The sequence below is a fragment of the Crinia signifera genome, chromosome 1, assembly GCF_055691185.1.
Source record: "Crinia signifera chromosome 1, ASM5569118v1, whole genome shotgun sequence".
NCBI lineage: Eukaryota > Metazoa > Chordata > Amphibia > Anura > Myobatrachidae > Crinia > Crinia signifera.
In genome coordinates this window covers 147,434,811-147,461,379 of record NC_139217.1, presented here as the reverse complement: position 1 = coordinate 147,461,379, position 26,569 = coordinate 147,434,811, and the positions used below count along the sequence as shown (strand labels likewise).

At 40.2% G+C, this 26,569-nt stretch overlaps 1 long non-coding RNA gene and 2 pseudogenes across 1 annotated transcript in view; 1 reads left to right on the top strand and 2 right to left on the bottom strand.

Annotated features, from left to right (window-relative positions):
* LOC146061726 (uncharacterized) overlaps positions 1-26,569 on the top strand; it is a 105,497-nt gene that overhangs the window by 31,834 nt on the left and 47,094 nt on the right. The window lies entirely within an intron of this gene.
* LOC146039203 (5S ribosomal RNA) lies at positions 11,312-11,430 on the bottom strand (annotated as a pseudogene).
* LOC146039192 (5S ribosomal RNA) lies at positions 16,841-16,959 on the bottom strand (annotated as a pseudogene).

The following is a 26,569-nucleotide window of genomic DNA, read 5'->3' as shown; positions in this document are numbered from 1 at the left end:
ACACTAGGGCCACATATAGGATATTTATGAAAACAAAAGAATTGGGGGAATCAATTTTTAGTCACATTTCTCTAGTAAAATGTACTGTGTTCCTTAGAAAAATGTATTAAAATTGCAAATCTGCAAAAAAAATGAAATTTTGAAATTTCACCTACACTTTGTTTTAATTCCTGTGAAACACCTAAAGGGTTAACAAACTTCCAAAATGCTGTTTTGAATACTGTGAGGGGTGCAGTTTTTGAAATGGTATCATTTATGGGGGTGTCTCACATACAAGTCCCTCAAAGTCACATCAGAACTGAACTGGTCCCTAAAAAAATCAGTGTTTGAAATTTTCTTGAAAATTTTAGAATTTGCTATTCATATTGTAAGCCTCCTAGTGTCCAAAAAAATTAAAAGGAAGTTGAAATAATGATGGAAACATAAAGTAGACATATGGTCTATGTTAGTTATTAACTATTTTGAGTGGTATGATTATTTGTCTCACAAGCAGAAAATTTTACATTTTGCAAATTGCTAAATTTTCCATTTTTTTACGACATTTTGGTATTTTTCACAAAAAAACACAGACTGTATCGACCCAAATTTACCACTAATTTGAAGTACAATGTGTCACGAAAAAACAATCTCAAAATCACTGGGATAAGTAAAAGCAAAAAAAAGTTATCCCCACTTAAGTGAGACATGTCAGATTTGAAAAAAAGGGCTCTGTCAGGAACGCAAAAACTGGCTCTGTCAGGAAGGGGTTAAGCTGTGTACACACGGTGAGATATATCGCTGAGCGATATATATCCCAAAGTATATCGTTTGCATCAGCGACCAGAGATGGTCGCTGATGAAAAAGAAACTGCCGGGGGGGAGCCCGGAAGTGGAAATCAGCTGGTAGCGGGAGCGCACACCTGGCGATATATTACCGGTGCACACTCCCATCGCGGGCAATATGGTCGCTCAGCAACCATATTGCCCGCGATATTAGCAAAAATCGCCCCAGTGTGTACACACCATTACTGTAACTTAGAGAGTAATAAATCTAAGGAAACAAAAGGAAACGAGGTATAATAGGTGAAAACATTACTTTTATTAGACTTCTGTAAAATAGTTCAGTGAATACGTAAAACGTTAGTCTATTAGTAAAAGAGAAACTACATGACAAAGAAATACTGTATGGCCCTTATTCAGGGCCGGTGCAAGGCACCGGAGCGCCCCGGTGCCGGGGGGGGGGGGGGGGGGGGGGTTGGTACCTGTCGTTCGGCGCTGTCTATTTAAATCTGGCGGCGGAGGCAGCGGGGGTCCCTGCAGTCCATTAAAAATCACGAGCGCTATCCGCCGGGCTATGCGGAAGCGCTTCTAGTGTGAAAACACTGGCAGCACGCTGATTGGCTGAGATCAGCGTGCGCCGTGCTGCCAGAGTTTTCACACTAGAAGCACTTCCGCATAGCCCGGCGGATAGCGCTCGTGATTTTTAATGGACTACAGGGACCCCCGCTGCCTCCGCCGCCAGATTTAAATAGACAGCGCCGAACAACAGGTACCCGGGCGGCACAAAATGCCGCCCTCCAGTGGCCGGCGCCCTAGGCAAATGCCTAGATTTGCCTAGTGGTGGCGCCGGCCCTGCCCTTATTCAGCGTCAGGTATAGTTTTGAGAAAATTAGCAAAACTGAAAATGACAGCGCTAGCCTGCAGGGGGGTCTCCTAGAACAGGACATTGCTATCCCGCTCGCCAGATCCACAATGTGCCTGCAAAATTACTGGCTGTCATCTAGCTGTGCTGTTTAGCTGCGAAGCCGGTCAGACATGTTTCAGGTCACAGCGGGTACATGTGACATCACAGCTTCCACGGAGTTCCCTCACATGGTCCCCGGCCCTCACGACTCCCCATCATGTTGTTGCTGCTAGTGGTCCATGACATCATCAGTTGGGAGATCAAAGAATCTTTAACAACTGCATTTCCAATTATCTTGTTAATTTGTTCTATTCCCAAAATTAATAAAGACAGTACACAACCTCTAGGTTGACCGAGCATCTCGGCCCAAGGTTTCCTTTTGCAGCCAGTTTCCATTTATTTGGATCATTTGTTACAGCAATGTGTGCAAGCTGAGGAGACATTTTTGAAAGATACTAACACATTGTTACAGAAATTATCAGCTTTAGGTACAATGCATTATCATTTGTACAATCGATGTCAATAATTTATATACAGTACCTGCATACTGCATGATCAAAGGATACTGATGCGAGGCAGATTGATTGCGGATAGCCCCAGATATCAGGGTCCAGATACATATTTATTTCTTGACACTACTAGAAATAAGATTGTAATGTTAACATTTTCTCTCCCCAACTACAGGGACCTCTCTGCTCTGCACAAGATCTGCGGCTCCCACTTAAACTTGCAGGATTTTTGTAGGGCAGCACCCACCTTATGGAATGCCCTTCCATGCACATTAAGACTGTCCTCTAGACTCCAAACTTTGAAGCGTTCCCTGAAAACTCACCTCTTCAGGCTATCTTATCATATTCAGGAACACCCACACAACCTCCAGTAGCATTCTAATAACTAATTGCATCCCATCGGGACTGTCATGTAATCTGGTGGGACTGCCATGCTATAGAATATGTATCCCTCCTATTATCCCTACAGATTGAAAGATTGCGAGCAGGACCCTCCTACCTCTATGTCAGTTTGATTCTACCCACTGTTGTTTCCAATTGTAAAGCACAACGAATTATGCTGTGTTATATATAAGAAACTGTAAATAAATAAATAAGAACATGCTATGTTTTTTTCAGACCCGAATATATCGCGATGTAACTTGTTATATACAAGATACATCGACAATGTCTTTATGTTATGGACAGGGGGCCTAATTAGTTTTCACTAACTGATGGAAGATCTCAATAGTGGTGTCTCCTTAATTAAATGTACCTATCAGTGCGATCCTAATGTAGCCAGCTTTTTGGATGTTTTGGTCAAATAGACACAAGGTAAATTTGTGACCGTCATTTTTTATTTTTACTTATTTTTTTATTGCTTTCAAATACAAAAAACGATAAAACATATAACGTTATGTATCATATATACATTATGAGTGTACAAATAACATACCATATACACATACATTGCAGTGGATATTTGTTAGTATTAAGGCTGTTCATCCATTGTCCATCCCTATCCAACCACTGCATAAAGGAACATATTAGACACACACACATACTGTAAAACTAAACAACCCTTGTCCATCATTTCCTAATTTCTCAAGGGTCATAACCTGGTGTGTATTCTCTTATTCTGCCCTCGTTAACAAGGAGTTATTGACGTTATCTCAGTATTAATTTATCCTTAATTGGTAAACCTTTCTTTCTTTTAATGGCATCTCTTTTATCTAGATATCTTAGGGGACTGGATGCACTATGTAATATTGCTTTTAATTATGTCTATACTTGCAATATTTTAAACTACATAAGTGTTAGATTTCTTGTGACTAGTTTCGCTTTTCTGATTATTATTTCTTATGTAAGTATATGTGCATTCCTTGAATTTCACCATCCTCCCTGTAGACATGTATGATCTATGTAATATCTATAGGGGATGCGGTCATTTGGTCGAATGCATTATGGTCGAATGTCATTACATCGAATCCATTAGGTCGAATTGCTAAAAGGTCGACATGATTCTAGGTCGACATGGGAAAAGGTCGAAATGATTCCAGGTCGAAAGGTCATTAGTTCGACAGGTCATTAGGTCGACAAGGTCATTAGGTCAACATTGTCTAGGTCGACATTCACAAAGTCGACATGGGGTTTTTCACTGTTTTTTGAGCCGACATGTGCTGACAGGCGGTATTTTATGCCCTACCATCCACTAGGGCGTGGTGGGAGAATAAAATAGTGTGCCGAGCGCAGCGAGGCACCGTGCCCGACGCATTGCGAGCGCAGCGAGCGATGCGAGGGGATGCAGTGCACTTTAAACTGTGTCCATGTCGACTGTGTTGACATTCAGGTAAAAAAACAGTGAAAAACCCCATGTCGACTTTGTGAATGTCGACCTAGACAATGTCGACCTAATGACCTTGTCGACCTAATGACCTGTCGAACTAATGACCTTTCGACCTAGAATCTTTTCGACCTTTTCATTTTTAATAAGTTAACTCTACCAGTTGTTGTTAGGGGTAGCTTGCTCCATTGTTTTATCTTAGACCCCAGATATAACACCAGTGGGTCCAGATTAAGTTTGAAGAAATCCTTAGGGTCTGGCGAGAACCAGATTCCCAAGTATTTAAATGTATTTACAATTTTAAAAGGTGTGGCTGTCTGAGATCCCGACAAGGGGCCTGATCCAATCGGGAGAATACTGGACTTCCCCCAGTTAACCCGGAAACCAGAGTGATCACCATATTTCTCGATTGCTTTTAGTACTATCGGGACATGTTTTTTTTTTTTTTTAATAAAGTATTTTTATTGTACAGGTCATAGGTACAGAGCAGGACATTAACTCAAACAATGTACATATACAAGAGTCAATCAGAATCCAGTAGTGCATGCCAGAATGTACATTGTATTGACATATAGTGTTGTCGAATTGCATATTCATTTAAAGTAAAATAAAGTGTCAATTAATAAAGAAAAATGGTGTCCCCGCTCCGTTCTGACTGAGTAACAATATTTCAATTTTCTGAATTATAAATTGGAATACAGAAGAAAAGGAAACAAAAGAGAGAGAAAGAGAGCATTAGTCATGCATAAATGTGCATAATAGAGGGTTCCATCCCACTTAGGGTGACGTATCTATGCAATATCTTAGGTTGAACAGTTCTTGTATATACACTGTGGCTATCAGTATCCATGATTGAGATCATCGTCCAATTCTGCAGCATCAAGAATGTGAGGAGTGCGGAGACTCCAACCACCTACCCCAGATCTTTTCAAATTTAGGCAGGGTGCCACGAGACATATAGACATATCTTTCATGCTGTACAGTGGTGTTGACCCTCCACTCCGCCAGCGGAGGTCCCGAGCTAGCCATCCAATGCCTAGCTATGACGACTTTAGCTAGGGAGCATAAGTTAATCACGTATTGTCCCTCTGAATTATTCAAAGGGGCATTTTCCTTGCTTCCCAATATACACAGTTTAGGCATCAGGGCCTGCCCAGGAATCCCAGTTGACGTAATTGTTGATTTGACCGCCACCCAAAAAGAGCTAACCAGGGGACAGTCCCAGAGGAGATGCCAACTATCGGGACATGTTTAGCGCCATCCGTCCAAAAATATTAACAAATCATCAGCGTATAACGCTGCTATATCTGTATGCCTGCCCCTCTTGAATCCTTCGATTCCAAGATGGTCCCTTAATATACACGCTAGCGGTTCTATGGGTAGAGCGAAAAGGCTAGGTGATAGAGGGCACCCTTTCCTTGTCCCTCTACTAATAGGAAATGGCTGAGAGATGCGTCCATTTATACCCATTCTGGCCTCTAGAGCCGCGTATAACAGCACCCATCTGATGAATCTAGGTCCTATCCCAAATGCCTTCATTACCTCCCAGAGGAAGTGCCACTCGACAGCGTCAAACGCTTGCCAGTAGCACTGGAGGAGCTCACGAGTTGAACCCTGACCTAAGATTGTTTGGTAGCTGATCTGAACCATCTAATAACCGTCTTTGTGGATTATGCGGCTTTTTCGCTAATTCTGATAACATCACTTGATACCAGTGAAGGTCTTTCAAACTTTAAAGAGTCCAAGAGGACCTACAGACTCTGGCTCTAGTGAATTTTTATTAAGTAATCACTGCAGTATCGAGATTTTTTATACCCCAGTCTAGTCGACGAAATGCGTTGAGTTTCTGATGAACATTATTTGAACCTAAAATGGAAATCTGATCTCTAAGTCACTGGACCTCATGCTGTTGTACAAATTCTTATGTGAACATATTTTAAAGAAGAATTTTTTTTATTAAAAATTGTTTAAAACTATTCCAGAAATTGTCAAAAAAGTTGTTTATTAACTAAATCTTGAGCTGGTGGTGGCGTTTGTATTGGCGTACTCTATATATTCTCTTTGTATGTATATATATATATATATATATATATATATATATATAAGCACGGTGGTGTGGCACTCGTAGCCAATGGTCAATAAATCACGAAGAAGGCCAGTTGATAACAACGTTTCAATTTATGTAAATTTTCATCAGGTTATAGGTGATAACCTGATGAAAATTTACATAAATTGAAACGTTGTTATCAACTGGCCTTCTTCGTGATTTATTGACCATTGGCTACGAGTGCCACACCACCGTGCTTCTACATTTACCCATTGTGTAGGCACCAGCCGCAGTTACTCTGTTATAGGGAGTGCCGATCCTCTGCGGAATATATATATATATTGTGAGGAGTTGGGTGTTGGCCCTCCGCTCTGTTTGTAGTTAAGGACCTGAGTTGAATAGATATCTGGGTTTGGGTGGTTGGCGGCACTCGCAGCATAGAAACGACTCAAACACTGAGGTGATCTTAACGTTTCAATTCTGTTCAAAGAATTTTCATCAGAAGTATACAAAAATGGAAAAAAGTACATACCTTTATCCCTTCACCCTCACCCCATGTGCGTAAGTTCAGTTCACGGTGCGTGTGGTGCGTCGCATAGTATCTGACGTCACTTTGTAGAGGTACAATGGTTGCTTAGTGACGGTGATAAACAAAATAGAAAATAAATGAAAAATAAGAAGCGTATAAAGCTTTCTGGATGGTAACAGGCAATAGGGAAGGATATACAATACTGGATTAATGGTACACAATTATGATTTAAAGAAAACAGTAGAGATTCACTTGTTCATTTTGTCTATGCAGGCTAACTGTGTTCAATTCATGTATCCATTTAGCTTCCTTCTGTAGAAGCTGTCACGCTCTGTTGCCTCCTCTGATGGTTAAATGAGCATCATCAATGATTCTATAATGCAAGGTGGCAAGACTGTGGTGTGGTGCAGCAAAATGCCGGGCTACCGGCTGGGCAGAAGTTTTTCCTTCTATAGCATAGCGCATGGTGCAACGGTGCATAGCCATGTGCTCTTTAAATTTACATGTGGTCTTGCCTACATAGGCAAGACCACATGGACACTTCAGCAAGTAGACAACATGTGTTGAATTACATGAGTACACAGTTTTTAGCTTATAGTTAAACTTGTTCTACATGAGGTGTAGTTGGTGCTGTTCATCAGCTGATGTGTAGCATATTCTCCTTACTCTACAAAACTGAGAGAAAGGTAAGGATTTTTCAGGGTTTCTGGGTGATAACTGGTAGAGAGCAGTAAGGAATTCCCATCCGTAGGTTTATTGTACAATGTTGTAGTAATCTGTCCATTATGTAATTGAACCATGACGTCAAGAAAGGGGATTTGTGTATAGCTATGGATGGAGGTGAATTTTAAGTGTTCATCTTTGTCGTTGACTTGTTTCATCATGCTGTCAAATTCTTCACGTGTACCCTTCCATACCACAAAGATGTCGTCTATATAGCGACTATAGAAGGCTATTTTAGACGAAAATATCACGTTGGAAAAGAAAAGATTGGTTTCCGCATCAACCATAAAGGATTTAGCGTACGTGGGGGGCACACAAGCCCCCATCGCACAACCCTGTTGTTGAATACATATTTTTTTTATTGAAAACAAAATAGTTTCTTGTTAATACAAGATTTAGTAGATCGAGAAATAATTCAGGGTCAGGTCCCTTGTATTCAGGGTTGTTAATTAGAAGTCTCCTTACTTCTGCAATTCCTCTGGTGTCAGGGATGCTGGTGTACAAATTTACAACGTCTATTGTACACAAGAGATAGTTGTGTGCAGTGAAGTCCAATTTACACAGCTCAACCAGGAACATGCTTGTACCCTTAAGGTAGGTATTGCCACTCTGTATCAGTGGTTGAAGTTATGCATTCAAATACTTTGAGACATCATACATAAGTGAGCCCCGGCCCAATATTATGGGCCGTCCTGTGGGTTTATTGAGTCGCTTATGTATCTTGGGTACCAGATACAAGACGGGAATAATAGGTGTAGTGTTGAGCAAAGAGTTATAGGTATGTTCTGTTATAGTGCCTCGTAAAACGCCTTCCTTTAATGTGGCCTCCAGCTCTTTTATAAATGTGCCCGTTGTATCTGAAGTAAGTTTTCTATACACCGTGGTGTCTTGGAGTTGTGAATTATCTTCCTCAATATAGTTACTAGTAGTTAGGATCACTATTCCGCCTCCCTTATCGGCAGGGCGCATTACAATATCCTCATATTGGGATAGAGATCGTAAGGCTTTCATCTCCATGTTGGATACGTTTTTACGGGTATTGTAGCGTTTCTTTGTTTCATCCATAGCCATATCTGAGATGATGGCAGTAAAGGATTTAATAGCATTATTGGCTGATATCGGATCAAAGAGAGTTTTTGATTTTAAAATCGGTGTTCCTGGTTGGGTGACTCTGGGTGCGTTGACATCAGGATTACCAAAGTACTCTTTTAATCTTAATTGATGGTTGAAGCGATGTAAGTCAACTTTGAATTGGAACGGGTCATATTGTGCAATGTTTTGTTGGTACAAAACTAAGACCCTTCATAAGGACTGCATTCTCTGGGTCTGTAAGAGTACTTTGAGAAAGATTGTATATTCATTTTTTGTCTATGTTTTTGCTGCATGCTGCAAGGTTTCTCACACATTGACCTGAACCGGGGAATTGCGTCCTTCTGGCAAACACATGACATTCCCCGCTCTGGCTATCGTAAGATCAGCCGCATGTGGATATCTTATATGATCTCCGTATACGGCGGCAACTTGCGTAGCTTTACAGCAACACAGAGTTTCACCCCTTGTCACTATCACCGCCCGCATCTAGGTTGCTCCCTTCTAGCTGTTTACAGTACAGCTTGCTCTGTCACACAGCTACGGAGTTACACAGCGCTATCGGGAAGCCGGCGGCTTCACCGAATGACGCGCTGAGACCCGCCCCGGGAATCCCCGTGACGCGCCGAGCACCCGCCCACCTGTCAGATGGCCGGAAGGAGACCACTGTCAGCTGGTCGGATTTTTGAATTGTGTTGGCGCAATTTATGCACTTAAATAGTGCTTGCTTTGCTGTGTACTGTCACCCCTGAGGAAAATTGGCTGAGTCCAATTGAAACGGCTGTCGGGTGCAGCTGCTGTATGTATCTACTGCACGTTATGGAATAAACTTTCCTCTTTCTTCAACTACGCTGAGTGCCGGTCTGGACTCTTCTTCACCTTGTGTGTGGGGGGTAAGTGCTGTATACGTTCCCTTTATGGACCTGGCACCGGAATCTGATATTCATTTATGTATGGAGTGCCGACCTGATGCCCATTGTGTATATATATATATATATATATATATATATATATATATATATATATATATATATATGGAGAGTATGGGGAGAATCAAGGCGCCTTACAGTAGACTAATATTTCTCAACATCAAGTATGGACGTATATGCAAAAATGTACTATAAAAATGTATTTATTACACCAAAATAAAAGAATATAAATATAAAACAAAGGATTTTTTTGGTATACACTTAATTCATACAATGCACAGAAACAAACACATGACACTTGTACAATGGGTTGGGATGGGCAGTGGGGATGGGAAAGGTAAATTGTAGATGACACGAGAGTGGGAGGTAAATGACAGAAATGGTATTAAAACAATATGAACATATAAGAACAATAGGTCTATCCCCTTTGCTTAAAAAGTATGGTTAGTACTTAGCTGGATATGGGGTATGTGAAAAAAAGTTCAAAGTCTTTTTCGTGGTTGGAGACCTGGAGATAGTGCTGCAGTCTCTTGGCTCAGTGGCAGAAAGGATTGGAGGGTAGTCCCGACGCGTTTCGTCCACTTAAGGACTTCTTCAAGGGGAGCAGAATATTAAGGTGTGATCAGTAAGGGTATTTATACTGTCTGTGATTACATGGGGGTGGGGTTAGGAACCGGAAGCGGAAGTGTCCGATTTTTCGTATTTTCAATGAGAGTAAAATACTAAGGAAACATTTATAGCTATTACTGATAGATTCGGAGATTCAGTCTCCGCTGATATTATCTATTTGTTGTTGTTAAATCTGCAGTAAATAATGCTGTGATCAGTTAGAAAGTTCTCCGCTGGACCGGAAGTGCGTCATCGCACTGTCCGTCCGTGGAACGCGGAAGTAAATGTAGTTGGAGCGCACACAGCGCTGATGCTGGAACGCGGAAGTTGAAGTCTGTGCCGAGCAGGCGTTGGACCGGAAGTGCGTCTCCCCGCTGGAGCGCACGTAGCGCTGACTTTGGAACGCAGATGTTGACGCTTGTATTGAGCTGACGGTGAGCCGGAAGTGCGTCTCCTTGCTGGCTGCCCGTGGAACGCGGATGTCTGTTCTATTGGAGCGCAAGCCTTCTATTGGAATGTAGTCTTCTATAGGATCTCGATCGTCATACTTGTGGGGGCGGAGTTTTCCACTGTGAGACACAAACGTTGTCATGGTAATCCTCTAGTGGAGGCATATTTAGCTCTTTGTGATATACGTACTAAGGAACAAAATAGAGTATAAATGTTAATGAAAACGGACACTTATTACAAGTTTGTTTGCCGCATGCCTGCATTTTTCATTCTTCATTGTCATATGGGTGACATTTTTTGTGCTTGCGTGCAAACGATGGTGATCCCATGTGTTTTGCTTACTTTCATTATAAGGTGACAAACAAGAAGGTCCTGTACATATTTATATTCAACTGTGACATTACTATACAGTTATAACAGTATTTGTGACAGTGTTCACATAAAATGGATGTGAGTGTGTGATTATAATATTTACAGGTGACAGAATTTTCATTCTGAGTAAGACATATATATATAAGTGTTTGTGGTTAGAATCGCTATAATCTATTTCACCATAAAGGTGTAGTGAACATATTTGTTCTGTATAGGCATTGTCCATTTTCGGTCGTGCTCTGAGTCCATTAGCTGTATTAGAAATGGTGATTGTTTCATTTTTATTTGCTTTTATTCCTTTTGAAAATTTTCTGTTGAAGCTTGTTGAAGTATTTAGAATGTCTTTGTTTATGGTTAATCACTCCTTCAGTTAGTAGAGGAATGGTTCCGATACCAGGTATTTTTGCTGTGTGTTTCAGGTTTTTAAGAGTTTATGTGAAGGTTCAGTTTTTCAAACATTCAGGTCGATGTCTTCGGACATGGTGTCCTTTATATCTTCTGAAGGCCCTTCATTTACAACTGCCATCAGAGGTTCTTTAGACCTGTTGGTGTCCTTCCCTGTACATTTTTGCATGCGATACCCAATTTTCCCTGGTGGTCTCCCTCCCAAGTACTTGTTGGGCCCACTGCTTTTTAACTTCCGAGTTCGGATGGAATCGGGTTTGTGCAGAGTGGGATGATCGCATTTTCTTGTATTGGGGTCACTTTCATACAGGCTAAGACCTCTGTGGTGTCGTTTCTTCAGAGGAATGGGGCTATTTCGTAGCTTTCATTCAGACCATGGGGTGACAGGGTGTTGAGTTCGTAAATCCAGAACATCTCACGTTGCGATAGTCTCTTTGCTAGATCTCCTCCCCGTGGTCCAAGAGTGACGTGTTCGATAGTGGTGAATTTGAGGTTTTCTACGGATGAGTTATGATTATTTAAGAAATGTCGAGATACGGAATGAGTTGTGAGTTTATTTTTGATGTATCTGATGTGCTCCTGTATTCTGAGTTTGAGTGGGCGTTTGGTCTTACCCACGTATTTAAGACCACATGGACATTCAATCATGTAGATGGCTGATGTGGTGTTACAATTGCAAAAATGTTTCTTTGTATATTTTTTGGTGTTGTTGTAGTTCTGAAAGGTTTTTCTATCCGGATGTACATGTTTGCAAATGTTGCAGTGACCACATTTGTATGTGCCTGTACATTTGGTTAGTGATGTTTGCTGGGTAGGGTTGCTTTTAAGTAGGCTAGGTGCTAGTATCTCTTTGAGGTTTCTTGATTTTCGGAATATGACATGAGGTTTATTGGGAAGTATATCTTCTAAAATGGGGTCCATTTTGAGTATGTTCCAGTGTTTACTGATGGTTTGTCTGATCTTTTTTTCCTCGCAATTGAATTGCGTGATAAAGGCTAATGAGTGGTTGTTTTCTTCTCCTCTTTTGGGTTTGATTTTCTCCTCCAGTAGTTCTGCTCTGTTAAGTTCTTCACATTTAGTAATGGCTTGATGAATGATTTTTTCAGGGTACTCCCTTTCCCTGAATCGGTTGGCGTAAATTTCAACTTGTTCTGTGCATGATATGGCTGTGCTGCAATTTCGTTTGATCCTGTAAAATTGTGAGAATGGGATGTTGTCTTTCCATCGTTTGACATGTCCACTTTTGTAGTGAAGGTAGCTATTTGTGTCAACAGTCTTGATGAAGTTTTTAGTTGTAATTGTCTCTCCTTCATTCGATAATATTAGGTCCAGAAATTCCACATGATCTTTACTTACATTGAATGTAAATTTCAAATTGTAGTTGTTATTGTTGATGTGATTAATGAATTTCATGAAGTCTTCCAAGTTTCCGTCCCATATCACAAGTATGTCATCTATGTACCGTTTGTATATATGTATATTGTTTTTGAAAGGATTATTGTTGTAGACGTACTGGTCTTCCCATTGGCCCATAAGTAAATTTGCGAAGCTTGGTGCAAATATTGTGCCCATGGCCGTTCCGCAGATTTGTAAAAAGAATTGGTCCAGGAATTTAAAATAATTATGAGTTAGTATAAACATGATGATATCACAGATAAAATTGATATGGGCAGTGGTTAGATTGGTATCTTTTTCTAAAGCTTCTCTACAGGCTTGAGTTCCTTTTTCATGTTCAATCGAAGTGTAGAGTGAAGAAACATCTATGGTGGCCCATAGGAAGGTGTCCTGCCAGGTGATGTTTTTCATGATTCTCAGTACGCTAGATGTGTCTTTCAGGTATGATGGTAATTCAGTAACTTTGTTTTTGAGGAAGATGTCAACATATTCAGAACAGTGTGCCGTAAGTGAGTCGATTCCTGCTATTATAGGTCGGCCTGGTGGATCTTGCAGCTGTTTATGAATCTTTGGGAGATGGTAAAATATGGGTATGACCGGATCATTGTTGAGTAGATATTGGTATTCGGATTTTGTAATGATTTGTTCATGTAGTCCTTTCAAGAGTAATTTTCTTAGCTCGTCTACATAGGGCTCGGTTGGGTCTTTAGGTTGTGGTTTGTATGATTTGGGGTCGTCCAATAGTCTTTTTGCCTCTTTTTCATATTCTTTTCTGTCTTGTATCACCAAGCCTCCTCCTTTGTCTGCTGGTCGTAGAACTATTAATTTGTTTTCTTTGAGTTCTTTTAAGGCCCTTTTCTCCTGATTGGTGAGGTTTTTCCCAATGTTGGTGGTCTCATTGTTGTCTATGAGATCTTTTTTAACCATTTCGTAAAAAATAGGTATGTGGTTTCCCTTTGATTCAAGCGGATAAAATTTCGATGTGCATTTCAGTGAAGATTTAGATTGAGACTCATAATTATTAATTATCGCGTTCTCATTTTTGGCGAAGTGTCTTTTTAGTGTCAGTTTTCTGACATATTTGTTCAGATCTAGAAACATTTGGAATTTGTTTGGTTTTTGGATAGGAGCGAATGATAAGCCTTTGCTTAGCAATGTTATTTGTGGGTTTGTGAGGTTTTGGGATGAAAGGTTAAATATGCCTTGTTTTTTTGGTTCTATTGTTTTAGATATCTTCTTTTTGTGTCTCTTCCTCCCTCCTCGTTTTCCTCTTCTATGTACCTGCGTTTTTGTGGAGAGGCTATTTCTATACGTCCTCTGTGGTTGTATCTTTTGGTCGTATCTCTTGCTGTTGGTGTTTGTCCCGGGGATAAAAAATCATTATCACTGCATGATTCCAGTCTACTAAGTGCTGAGAATCTGTTGTTTGTTTTGGAATAGTGGTTCCTTGGTGTCCTGGTATCTTGTTTTGGGGGTATGTAGGTTTTGGAGATGAATTTCCTGGAATAACTGTTATCTCTATTCCTTGCTCCGAATCTGGACCAATTTTTTATTCTATTGTTGGCGTAATCTTGTTTGTCCCTATTGAATTTTTTCTCTTTGCTCCTGATCACTTCTTCCTCAATCCTTTCTAATTTTTTGTTCAGAACAGCTTCATTTACTTTGAATTCCTCACTTTCTTTGATTTTTGTGAGGTTCGTCTCATGAATTTTGAGTTGTTCTTCGATGTCCGTTAGAGATTGTTTTTTCTCTTGTATGATTGCTTTCATGAGTTTAGCTGAGCACTCATGTAGAATTTTGTCCCACTGTTCCATAAATTTTGGATTGTCTTGGCCAAAGGTAGGATTTTTCAGTATCCTCAGGCCTCTGGGGATTCGATCAACTGTAAGATAGTGTTCAAGTCCTTTGATATCCCACCATGCCTTGATCTGTTTGGTGAGTAGTTTTTCCAGATCCCAGAACATTGAATCTGTGTTATCACTTATGTGTACGGTTTGTGTGACCGTATCCTCATTGAAGATCTTGCTACAAAGGTCTGACCTTTTAGATCCCAAACCACAAGTTTTAAACATTGTGAAAAACCAATTTACAGTGATTTGGTGTATTTATCCAACAATTATGGTTATTCACACGTGGTAAAAGGTGATATGTACGTGATTACAGTGACAATATTTATCTTAATCACACCATAAATATCTGGGTTACTATTGCAGCCTAATCCTAGTTTTACCAATGGAGTAGAATAGAGATCAAGAAGAAGCTCTAGGACACTGGCGCATTAGATTACCCTGTATAGAAAGTGTTACATAAAACCTATTAGATTTCAGAGATCTAGCTGTAAAATCTTTAGGGTGGCTGGCCAATTCTCTGAGTGCCGGCTTGGTAAACCGGAGGGGTTTTTAGATGGAGAGTATGGGGAGAATCAAGGCGCCTTACAGTAGACTAATATTTCTCAACATCAAGTATGGACGTATATGCAAAAATATACTATAAAAATGTATTTATTACACCAAAATAAAAGAATATAAATATAAAACAAAGGATTTTTTTGGTATACACTTAATTCATACAATGCACAGAAACAAACACATGACACTTGTACAATGGGTTGGGATGGGCAGTGGGGATGGGAAAGGTAAATTGTAGATGACACGAGAGTGGGAGGTAAATGACAGAAATGGTATTAAAACAATATGAACATATAAGAACAATAGGTCTATCCCCTTTGCTTAAAAAGTATGGTTAGTACTTAGCTGGATATGGGGTATGTGAAAAAAAGTTCAAAGTCTTTTTCGTGGTTGGAGACCTGGAGATAGTGCTGCAGTCTCTTGGCTCAGTGGCAGAAAGGATTGGAGGGTAGTCCCGACGCGTTTCGTCCACTTAAGGACTTCTTCAAGGGGAGCAGAATATTAAGGTGTGATCAGTAAGGGTATTTATACTGTCTGTGATTACATGGGGGTGGGGTTAGGAACCGGAAGCGGAAGTGTCCGATTTTTCGTATTTTCAATGAGAGTAAAATACTAAGGAAACATTTATAGCTATTACTGATAGATTCGGAGATTCAGTCTCCGCTGATATTATCTATTTGTTGTTGTTAAATCTGCAGTAAATAATGCTGTGATCAGTTAGAAAGTTCTCCGCTGGACCGGAAGTGCGTCATCGCACTGTCCGTCCGTGGAACGCGGAAGTAAATGTAGTTGGAGCGCACACAGCGCTGATGCTGGAACGCGGAAGTTGAAGTCTGTGCCGAGCAGGCGTTGGACCGGAAGTGCGTCTCCCCGCTGGAGCGCACGTAGCGCTGACTTTGGAACGCAGATGTTGACGCTTGTATTGAGCTGACGGTGAGCCGGAAGTGCGTCTCCTTGCTGGCTGCCCGTGGAACGCGGATGTCTGTTCTATTGGAGCGCAAGCCTTCTATTGGAATGTAGTCTTCTATAGGATCTCGATCGTCATACTTGTGGGGGCGGAGTTTTCCACTGTGAGACACAAACGTTGTCATGGTAATCCTCTAGTGGAGGCATATTTAGCTCTTTGTGATATACGTACTAAGGAACAAAATAGAGTATAAATGTTAATGAAAACGGACACTTATTACAAGTTTGTTTGCCGCATGCCTGCATTTTTCATTCTTCATTGTCATATGGGTGACATTTTTTGTGCTTGCGTGCAAACGATGGTGATCCCATGTGTTTTGCTTACTTTCATTATAAGGTGACAAACAAGAAGGTCCTGTACATATTTATATTCAACTGTGACATTACTATACAGTTATAACAGTATTTGTGACAGTGTTCACATAAAATGGATGTGAGTGTGTGATTATAATATTTACAGGTGACAGAATTTTCATTCTGAGTAAGACATATATATATAAGTGTTTGTGGTTAGAATCGCTATAATCTATTTCACCATAAAGGTGTAGTGAACATATTTGTTCTGTATAGGCATTGTCCATTTTCGGTCGTGCTCTGAGTCCATTAGCTGTATTAGAAATGGTGATTGTTTCATTTTTATTTGCTTTTATTCCTTTTGAAAATTTTCTGTTGAAGCTTGTTGAAGTATTTAGAATGTCTTTGTTTATGGTTAATCACTCCTTCAGTTAGTAGAGGAATGGTTCCGATACCAGGTATTTTTGCTGTGTGTTTCAGGTTTTTAAGAGTTTATGTGAAGGTTCAGTTTTTCAAACATTCAGGTCGATGTCTTCGGACATGGTGTCCTTTATATCTTCTGAAGGCCCTTCATTTACAACTGCCATCAGAGGTTCTTTAGACCTGTTGGTGTCCTTCCCTGTACATTTTTGCATGCGATACCCAATTTTCCCTGGTGGTCTCCCTCCCAAGTACTTGTTGGGCCCACTGCTTTTTAACTTCCGAGTTCGGATGGAATCGGGTTTGTGCAGAGTGGGATGATCGCATTTTCTTGTATTGGGGTCACTTTCATATATATAGTTATACAACACTGCCGGCACTTGCTTTGAGCAAAATTTATTCTGGCCCTGGTGCCTGAATGAAAAGTTCTGCATATCAAATACAAAATAAACGGCATATATACATATATGTATATATATATACTTGGCGAGATAAAGCGGCACTCAGAGGCTCAGTAGAAGTGAAAGTGTTGGGATTAATTTTAATCCATGTCCTGGCAATACATACAATGTTTCGGGGCTCGGCGGTCCAGTTGTCAGGTAGTTAAATCCATGTGCATTTAACTACCTGACGATGGGGCTGCCAAACCCCAAAACGTGGTATGTATATCCAGCACATGGATTAAAACTAATCCCAAAACTTTCACTCCTACTGAGCCTCTGAGTGTTGCTTTATCTCTCCAAGTAATATACTGGAGGTACCACTCCCCCAGCATTGAGGGCACTGGAGCAAGCTAAATTGGGTTTTCATAACAAGTCCTGAGTGATGGGTCCAGCCTACCTATATATATATATATATATATATATATATATATATATCCAGTATTAGTGAAATTGCCGCAAGTATACGTAGTTTTGTCAAATTCACGGTTGTTTTCCCCCATGCCATTTTGTTTCCCCCAAAAGTGAAAAGGCATGGCCAAAAATTTACTCAAAAACAGGTGTAAATGGGCATTATTGAATACTCAAAAGGTGTATCTCTGACGTTTTTTTCGCCTGGCGAAAATTTTGGCTAGTATTGAATTCCCCCCCCAAGCCTGAGAGTGAATGAAGGGCAGCAGCAAGTGATTTACAGGTTGAGATAATTTTGGATAATGGGTTATTCCATATTTCAGAAAGTTTTTATATTTCAATTAGGTATCTTGAGGGCGGGAGTTATGTGTGAACACAAAATGCATTCATGTTGTATTATCACACCAAACACATGAAATACATACACATATATTTTATTTGTTCATTATCCAAGGTTTCAAAACACAGCCACTGAATTTGAATGCAAAACAATCATTTTGTTGCACATATTTAATGAAAGTAGTGCTTTTAGCAAAAAAAAAAAAAAGTGGAAACTGTTTTTCAGAATTATTCGGACAACACATATTTGGATAAAGGATTCTCAACCTGTACATGCTGTGTGTCCGTAGATGCAAAGAACGACCAAATCTAAAATGAAAGAAGAAGAATTGGCACATTTCTAAGTGATTGCAGTGAATGAAAATGATTTATAATACTCACAAAACTTAAGACAATAATTCATCCAAAAGTTAAACCTCCATGTAGTAAATGCCAAATGCTTCTGCAAACACATCTCAAAAGATACTTACTCATGCTTAATAAAAACGCTTTCTTATTCTCAGTGGCTGTAAATATTTGTAATAAGTATAGAACTTTATACAGTATACAGTCAATTCCTATTAACATAGAATGATGACTGCAAAACACAAAATTGTTATACTGTATCTTTTAGCTACATAGAAGAAAATTCAGACCATATGTCTGGATTATTACCAAGGTGAAACATACTCTAAAACAATACTCAATTTACTGTAAAAAAAACAGTGAAATCTTGGAATCTAAATCGTTATTTCAAACAGAATTTACTTTCAATGTATATACTAATAATTGGCTTTCTTCTCTGAGCTGTCCACCTCCCAGCATTTAAGACAATAGAAAATAATTAAAATTTATAAAAAAAAAAAAACACCATGGGGTTAATGTAGATGGGTGTTCTATTGAAGATGAGATGTTGCCCATATCATCCAATCAGATTATGGGGGGTAGTCAATCCCAGGTCATGACTGTTGGGATGTCCCAAAAGTTGTCGTAACCCTGGTCCGTTCTCAGCCTGCTCGTCTGTTTTTTGGCAGGTAGTATTCAATCTCCCTACTGCCGATCTGCGAAAAGGGGCCGTGGCCACGTAAACACCTGTGGATTGTCGTGATATGGCAGTGATCTCGACAAACCATGGCCGTGCCCGCAAAATGGGCCAGAAACCTTTTAAAGTCGGGTCTGTTCTGCTGAGATGCCTCTTCAATGCTGTCAGGAAAGACAGCATTGAATAGGCGTCCGCCACTATTTCCCCCTTCGTAAATAGTGGCAGGGATTGAATACCTCCCTTATATCTGTTATCTTCTAGAAGGAAATAAATAAATAAGAAGTACAATCTGATTGGTTGTTATGGGCAACATACCATCTGCAATAGAACTCCAATCTAAGTAAAATGTACCCCATATTGTCATTAATTATTCAAATATAAGAGAAATGTTTATTTTTAATAAGGACAATTATAGTAAAATCCCCTGATTCCAGGGATTGAGCATTTTTCAATCCCATATCCCAGGATTGAAAAAATGTCCCAGGATTGACTTTCCTAATAGTATTGCTGAGCTTGTTCCTATTGGCATAACTAGAGTCTTACACCATGGCTGAAGATGACTACTGTAACTTTTACCAGCTCCTGTTTCAGCTTTTAATGTAGATTGCACATACTGTAATACTACACATACTTGCGCATCATGCTATCAAGTGCTCCTATTATATATATCTAAAAACACAATTTATAAAGGATGATAGCTACCAATACCCATCACCGCTGGAGGAATGTCCTAAACGTCCTTATGGATGTACAGTAGATGATTCTGGTGGGTCCTCACTAGGAGCACTGTGGGTGTAGATGGATCAGGAGTAATTCATGCATTCTTTGTATTTCCAAATCACAGCAATTAGGGCAGTATTCAATGAAAAAAATTCGCCGTGCATGGCGAGAGATTTTTTCTCTTGCCATGCACTCGCCCTGTTCCGGAGGGCTCGCTGCCACTCCTGCTCCCACTATTCAATGTGGTTAAGACTCGCCACCACTCGCGGCGAGTCTTAACCCCTGCAGCGGACGAGCGTCCGCGGCAGGGAGCTGGCAGGGAGCCGGGGGACAGTGGCAGCCAGGGAGATTAAAGTCTCCCTGGCTGCCCCAGAACATATGTGGAGGGGAGGTGGGCTCCCCGGGACCCAGGCAGCACAAGCTGCCCCCCCCCCCTATAGCCAGCGGGGGACCCAGTATTCACTGCACCCGATCGTGCATATGTAATGATCGGATGCAGTGAATATATGAATATCTAATGAGCGGCTCGAGAGCTCCGGCCCCCTGCTGGCTGCTCTGTGTAAAAAAATAAATAAAAAAAAAAATATTTTTTTTTAAATTAAATATATATTGATGTGCTATAAGCATATAAATAAAAATAACATGCCCCTTCACAGAAAAAAAATCCTGATTTTTTTACACCAAAATTAAAAAAAAAACCTTTTAGTTTAAAAGTTCACATTCCAGCTCTCCATGAAAAGATGGAGAATTGCTACACAGAGAGAGACGGCGAAAATCACTTAGAAAGACGGCGAATATTTCACATTGAATAGGGTTGCTCGCTTTTGGAGAGCAAAATGCTCCGTCCAAGGCGAAAAAAGCACAAATTCGCCATAAAACATGGCGAATTTTTCTCATTAAATACTGCCCTTAGAGTACAGGTAATGGTCCATGCATTGAAGCCAAAATAGACAGTGGCTTAGATAAACAGCTGAGCTGACATGTTTTTTGCAGCTTTTTCAAAGATGATTCCCTATGTGCTCTAATCCACTATATATACTTGACTTAATTATTCAATCCTATGCACCTGTTACAGACAATCCCACTAATTAGTTTAAGTATTTAAATTAAAACTGTATAAATAAATAGTTGATTATTCAGGAGACAGACTAAGGACATATACAATTTACTAATTTACTAATTTGTGAAACAAATTGTTGCTATAAACAATTTGTTTATAAACAGATGCTCACATGTAAATACCGGACTTCAGGCAACCAAAATACAGACGTTGTCACATGTTTTCCCGACATGTGAACTGCATGGACGTCCTTTCAGCGGGAAAGCTGCATGGCCGCACATCCATTCGAAGGGAATTTGGACTCAGGCATCTGTGTCCTTTCCACTCTGAGTAGTCCAATTCCACCCACCCAGTTACTAAACATCCAGCTGGTGGAACTCATACAGTATGTGGACATATCACTCCCTGTCCGTGACCCACATGTACATCTATATTTTAGGGAATTCTCCTAAAACTTACCAAAACACACAAAAAATTACATTATTCAGTAACATGACCCTAAAGAAAATGTATTTATTAATAATTACTAATATGGTCACAGTATCTCCAGATATGTAGGCAATTTTATGTTAAAATATATATATGTAGTCAACCTAAAACACAGATTATCAATCTTAGTATTTAAATGTGTCAATAATAGTGATACATCCTAAGATGAAATGTAAAAGGATGTGATTTTTGCACCTGTGTGATTTTTCTGTAGAAAATAGCTGAATTTGCACGTTTTCCAAAAATTGCACATGTAGTAATGTTTGCATTGCGCTAAAATTTGCATGTTTTGACCTGTCTAAAAATGAACATTTTTTGAAATGAACCAAACAAGATGTGCTTTAACTGCAGACTTTCAGTCTCTATATTACCAAAAGTAATGGGACAATTGACTCAAAAGCTATTTCATGGACAGATGTGGGCTATTCCCTCATTATTTCATCATCAATTAAGCAGGTAAAAGGTCTGGAGTTGATTCCAGGTGTGACATTAGCATTTGGAATCTGTTGCTGTTGACTTTTAATATGAGATTCAAAGAGCTGTCATTATCAGTGAAGCAAGCCATCATATGGCTGAAATATCAAAAGAAACCCATGAGAGAGATAGCAGAATCATAGCAAATCAACTGTTTGGAACACACCAAAAGACTCGGAAGACCACGGAAAACAACTTCCCTGGTGAAGAAAAACCCCTTTCCCAATAGTTGGCCAGATCAAGAACGCTCTCCAGGAGGTAGGTGTATATGTGTCAAAGTCAACAATCAAGAGAAGGCTTCACAAGAGTGAATATAGAGAGTTCACTACAAGATGTAAACCAATGGTGAGCCAGAGTTTGCCAAACAACATCTAAAAAAGCCTTTACAGTTCTGGAACAATATCCTATGGACAGATAAGTCAAAGATCAACATGTACCAGAGTGATGGGAAGAGAAGAGTATGGAGATGGGAAGGAACTGCTCATGATAACATAGAAACACAGAAACATAGAATTTGATGGCAGATAAGAACCACTTGGCCCATTTAGGGCAGGATGTACTAAAGGGGAAATGCGGCAAAACCCCCGCTTTACCGCATTTTCCTATGTACTATTACCCGACCGCACCGATTTCGCAGGGCAGGGTATCGCCACCTTTGGGTGGCGATACCCTATAGAAGCCTATGGGCTTCTTTTCACCGCCCGCCGCGTCACCGCAACCCCGCCACCTCACCGACCCCCCCTTTCCCCCTCCCTTGGGCTTACCTTCTTGCAGGTCTTCCTGGACCCCCGAAGGTGAGCCCTTCCTACCCCTATCAACGCAGCCGGACGTCCTTGCGGTATCTTTCTCAAGGCATACAAAAAGTGGTCACCAGTGGGGGTATTTATACTACCAATCCAAATTTGCAAAGTATTTCCTAATTTCAGAAGTACCAGAAGTGACGCGCCGCGTCTGAGAAGCGCGAATTCAACACTTCCAGCGTGGTGCTTCTAATGAGGAGATCAGACCTGAAACAAAACTCGGGACGGATTATTCCACAGCACCTATTGATTGTATTATGTACCTAGCAGCTAGGAAATCTATCTCTGGAATTAGGAAATACTTTGCAAATTTGGATTGGTAGTATAAATACCCCCACTGGTGACCACTTTTTGTATGCCTTGAGAAAGATACCGCAAGGTATCGAAACCAGTTGGCAGTGGTCATTTGAAAGCACTCTGAAAGGGGACCAGACGGACTTCACCTTACAGCCAGTATCCAGGGACGCCTGTGGGGGTTTAACATCTTATGCCTTTGTGTCTACATTCATTTGTGGACATATTTGAATGGTGAGAGTCCTAAGATCCCTTACATTGTGCCACGTTTTAATTGTGTGTCAATAAAAGTATCTTTTACTGCACCATGAAGTTTCTCTTATCCGTTTGAGATTCACCAGCTTTTTAAAGAAAGTGAGAGGAGTTCTTGGTTCCAATGTGACAAGCACATATCCCTCCCTACGCTTTATTGTCTACTCCATATGTAGACCAATCAATTCGGTACGAGTTAACTCCAGTATCATTTGAACTGTTATGTACTGTTAAAACCCTATTACATTATTGTGGTTTTTGTTTTTTCTTGTTTTTTGGGTCTCATCCTGAATGTTTGCAAAGCGCCTCGATTACCTGCTAAATCCCATCTGGTATTATCTGTGTATGAAATGCTGTATGATCATATCAATTCGACTAATTGAATAAAAAAAACCTTTAATGCTCTATTCAATACAGAGTATTTGTGCCTATATAGAATTTGTAAAAAGTCAACTATGAACAAAAATAAATACATACATTTTAAACTAGTTACTGTACAGTCTAAATGAAAGCTAAAAAAAGTAGATAAATGAACATAAGTGCATTCAAATATGAAGTCATATTTTTGAAAGTACAATTCAGCTATATTCATAAATAGAACATTTTATTCAGAAGAATTACAGCATAATCCCCTGGGATGACAAATTGCATTATGTATTGAATCCCAGACTAGTGATGTGTGCAGCTACAAGGAAAATTGTCTCAATATGTTTTTCACTGGCACATTATCTGTTTTTAATTTTTTTCAACAGGAATTTTATGTTCTTTACATTCTTTAACACTTAGTTAAATAAGAACAAACATTTCCATTTGCTATTTACATTTATGAGCCTGTAGATGAAATATTGATGAATTTGTTAATCACCCTCTTTTACCAATTCATAAACCATATAGTGCAGGGGGCTAAACGCTTAGCACATATAAACATACATGTTATCCTGTATGTAATATATGTGCTAGCTGATTCTGCGGGGATTGAGTATATCTGGAGGTATCCTGCTCCCGAGAATCATTACAAGGTGTCATACACTCCTAAGCCCGCTCCCATACTCCTGTGAAAGTAGCCAATGGGAGTCCAGGAGCAGGCTTAGAATGAGTGTGTGAAGCCTCATGATGAGTCCCAGGCAGTGCAGGGCTCCAGATACACAGCACACTTGATCCCTGGGAAACCAGCCAGCACAAATATTACATACATGAAAAAATGTATGTTTATATTTGGTAAGTTGTCCTACCCCCATACTATATTGTCATTGAAGACCAGCTGCTCCAGTCTCCTGATTTTGATATACAGATGGAGCCCCTCTCATTTAGCCTCAGTACTCGCCAGAATGTCCCCGCTGGTCGAGCGCTGGCTGTGAGGACTCCATCAGACTGGGACATGCAAGCGTCTCACACGCACGTGCGTCCCAGTCACTCTAGGCTGGGGGGATAAAACCCTGCCCGTCTCTGCTTCAGGGATATGGGTTTTACAAAGGTGCACAGTTACTTGCTATTACTTTAGTCCCAAATCAAAATCAGGCTCATAATCTGGGCTCATGTTTTTTACTGATTGGCTGATTGACTTCAGCCAATCGAATAGAAGAACTCTTAACCCAAGTACATTAATTTTTATTTTGTATTTATTTTAGTTGCCTGCATTATAAAGTTGGAATTGAAGAGCTTGTTGTTCTTAGAAATAAAATAATAACTACACACATAAAAAGTACTCTGTAAGTTTACACATAAGAGCCTCAACCGCTCTCCTATTACCAGTCCCACGGCCAGAGAAGAGCACCTCAACTCAGTATCACAAGATGGACAACCGTAAGCATTAAGAAAACAAATAAGCAAAAATCCTTGTGAATATATGTTCATAAAATAATTTAAATGCCACAGCAATGAAAAAGCACCTACTGGATATATTGCTAGCAATGATTATCAACAGCTTGTATTTGTACTACCCTATTCAGCACCTGTACTTTATATGGTTATGGTTATAAATGTGTCGCTGTGTGGGTCCTAACTAATTTGAAATTATGCAAGTGCGCTGTTGCTGTACTCAGGGGTGCTGACTGGTTGACAGGGCCCCGGTAAAATGGGGGCATGACCTCCGAAGGGGGGCATGGCCACACCCTCATGAAAAAAATATAAACATAAGTTGTACATGGTGCGTGGTGGCGGGCGGGTTCATCATGATACACACAGAAGGAGAGAGAGGACAGGCTGCAGATGTATCTCTCCCAAGCTCAGCACATGGAAGCACAGAGCAGCATGTGCTGAGCTAGTGAGAGAGCCTGTGCCGTCATCTCTGTCCCCACTGCCCAGCTCCCTGCAACGGGGGGAGGGAGGAGTTGGACCCAAGCCCCTCCAGCAGATCCAGGCCCGGGTAAACGTACTCCTCCCCCCTCTCAATGCCACTGACAGTACTCAGCCTATACTAGACCACACCACTTCTCCAGTTATTAGCATGTGCAATTGTCAGATTCAATTAAGTATGTGTGCGGCTTGTTTTCTAGCAATTATATATTTCTTTACTCTATGTAAAGCATCAGCCTCATTATTTTCAAACTTCAAAATAAAGATCGATTTTTTAATGCCTTAAATATTATGAAAGAATAAGCATATATTAAAATGGGTATGGATCATAGGATAGACAGTGTTTAGGTCAACAGTCAATAGATCGACACCAATAGGTCACATTGCACAATGTCGACAAAAAAACCATAAAAAATCTCATGTTGACCTTTTCATGTGTCAACCGATGTTGACCTTTTGCTTGTGTTGACCTTTTGTCACTGTTGGTCTACTGCATTTTGACCGTATGTCCGTTTGGTGTTGACCTACTGTATTGTCTGTCAGGTCGACCTATCACCTGGATCCCTAGAAAAGTTATGGTATAATTTCTAACATTCATTATACAAGGAAGGTAAAACTAATTAAATTATTATACAAAATGTTTACCCAATATGTACCAAGCAGGGCCGGCCAGGTCTGCCATTAGGCAGCTTTAAGCAGCTGCCATGGGCATGTGATTCTGGGGCTGGGGTTGGCAGTGTGGGGTTGAGGGGGAGCAGTAGATTGAAGTTCTTTCTAGGGTGCTGAGATGCCTAACACCGACCATGGCATCAAGTCAAGATCAAGATGTACTAGATGTAATTAGTTTTCAAAACAGGAAAGAAAGTACACTGAAGCTTTATTTTATCAAAGACTTGTGATTAAAACCAGCAGGACTTCTAACTTAAATTATTCCACAACTAAATCTTTATTAATTCTGGATTAATGAGTCAGTTAAATAGAATATTTGCAGAGTGCTCTTATTAAAGGGTCATTAAACCTAAATGGTTGCTAAAAATAAAATACATGTTGGTTTAATAAGTTATATGACAATTTCATAAACAATAAGCAGCATATTTTTTTTATGCTAATTAAGCTGTACTGTATGTATATTTTTTCACTTAAAATTCTCCATTGCTACGGTACTTTACCATACACACCATTCTCGTTTCTTTGTTGCATCACTGATTTGAATGAAATGCATATATTCAGATGGGGTTTCTGGTATGATACTTGGTGTGGCTAAAGGTGTGTACACACGGTGCCGATCTGGCGGCCGCCGTGACCCAGCGGGGTCCCGGCATCTTCTGGGAGGGAGGGAGAAGC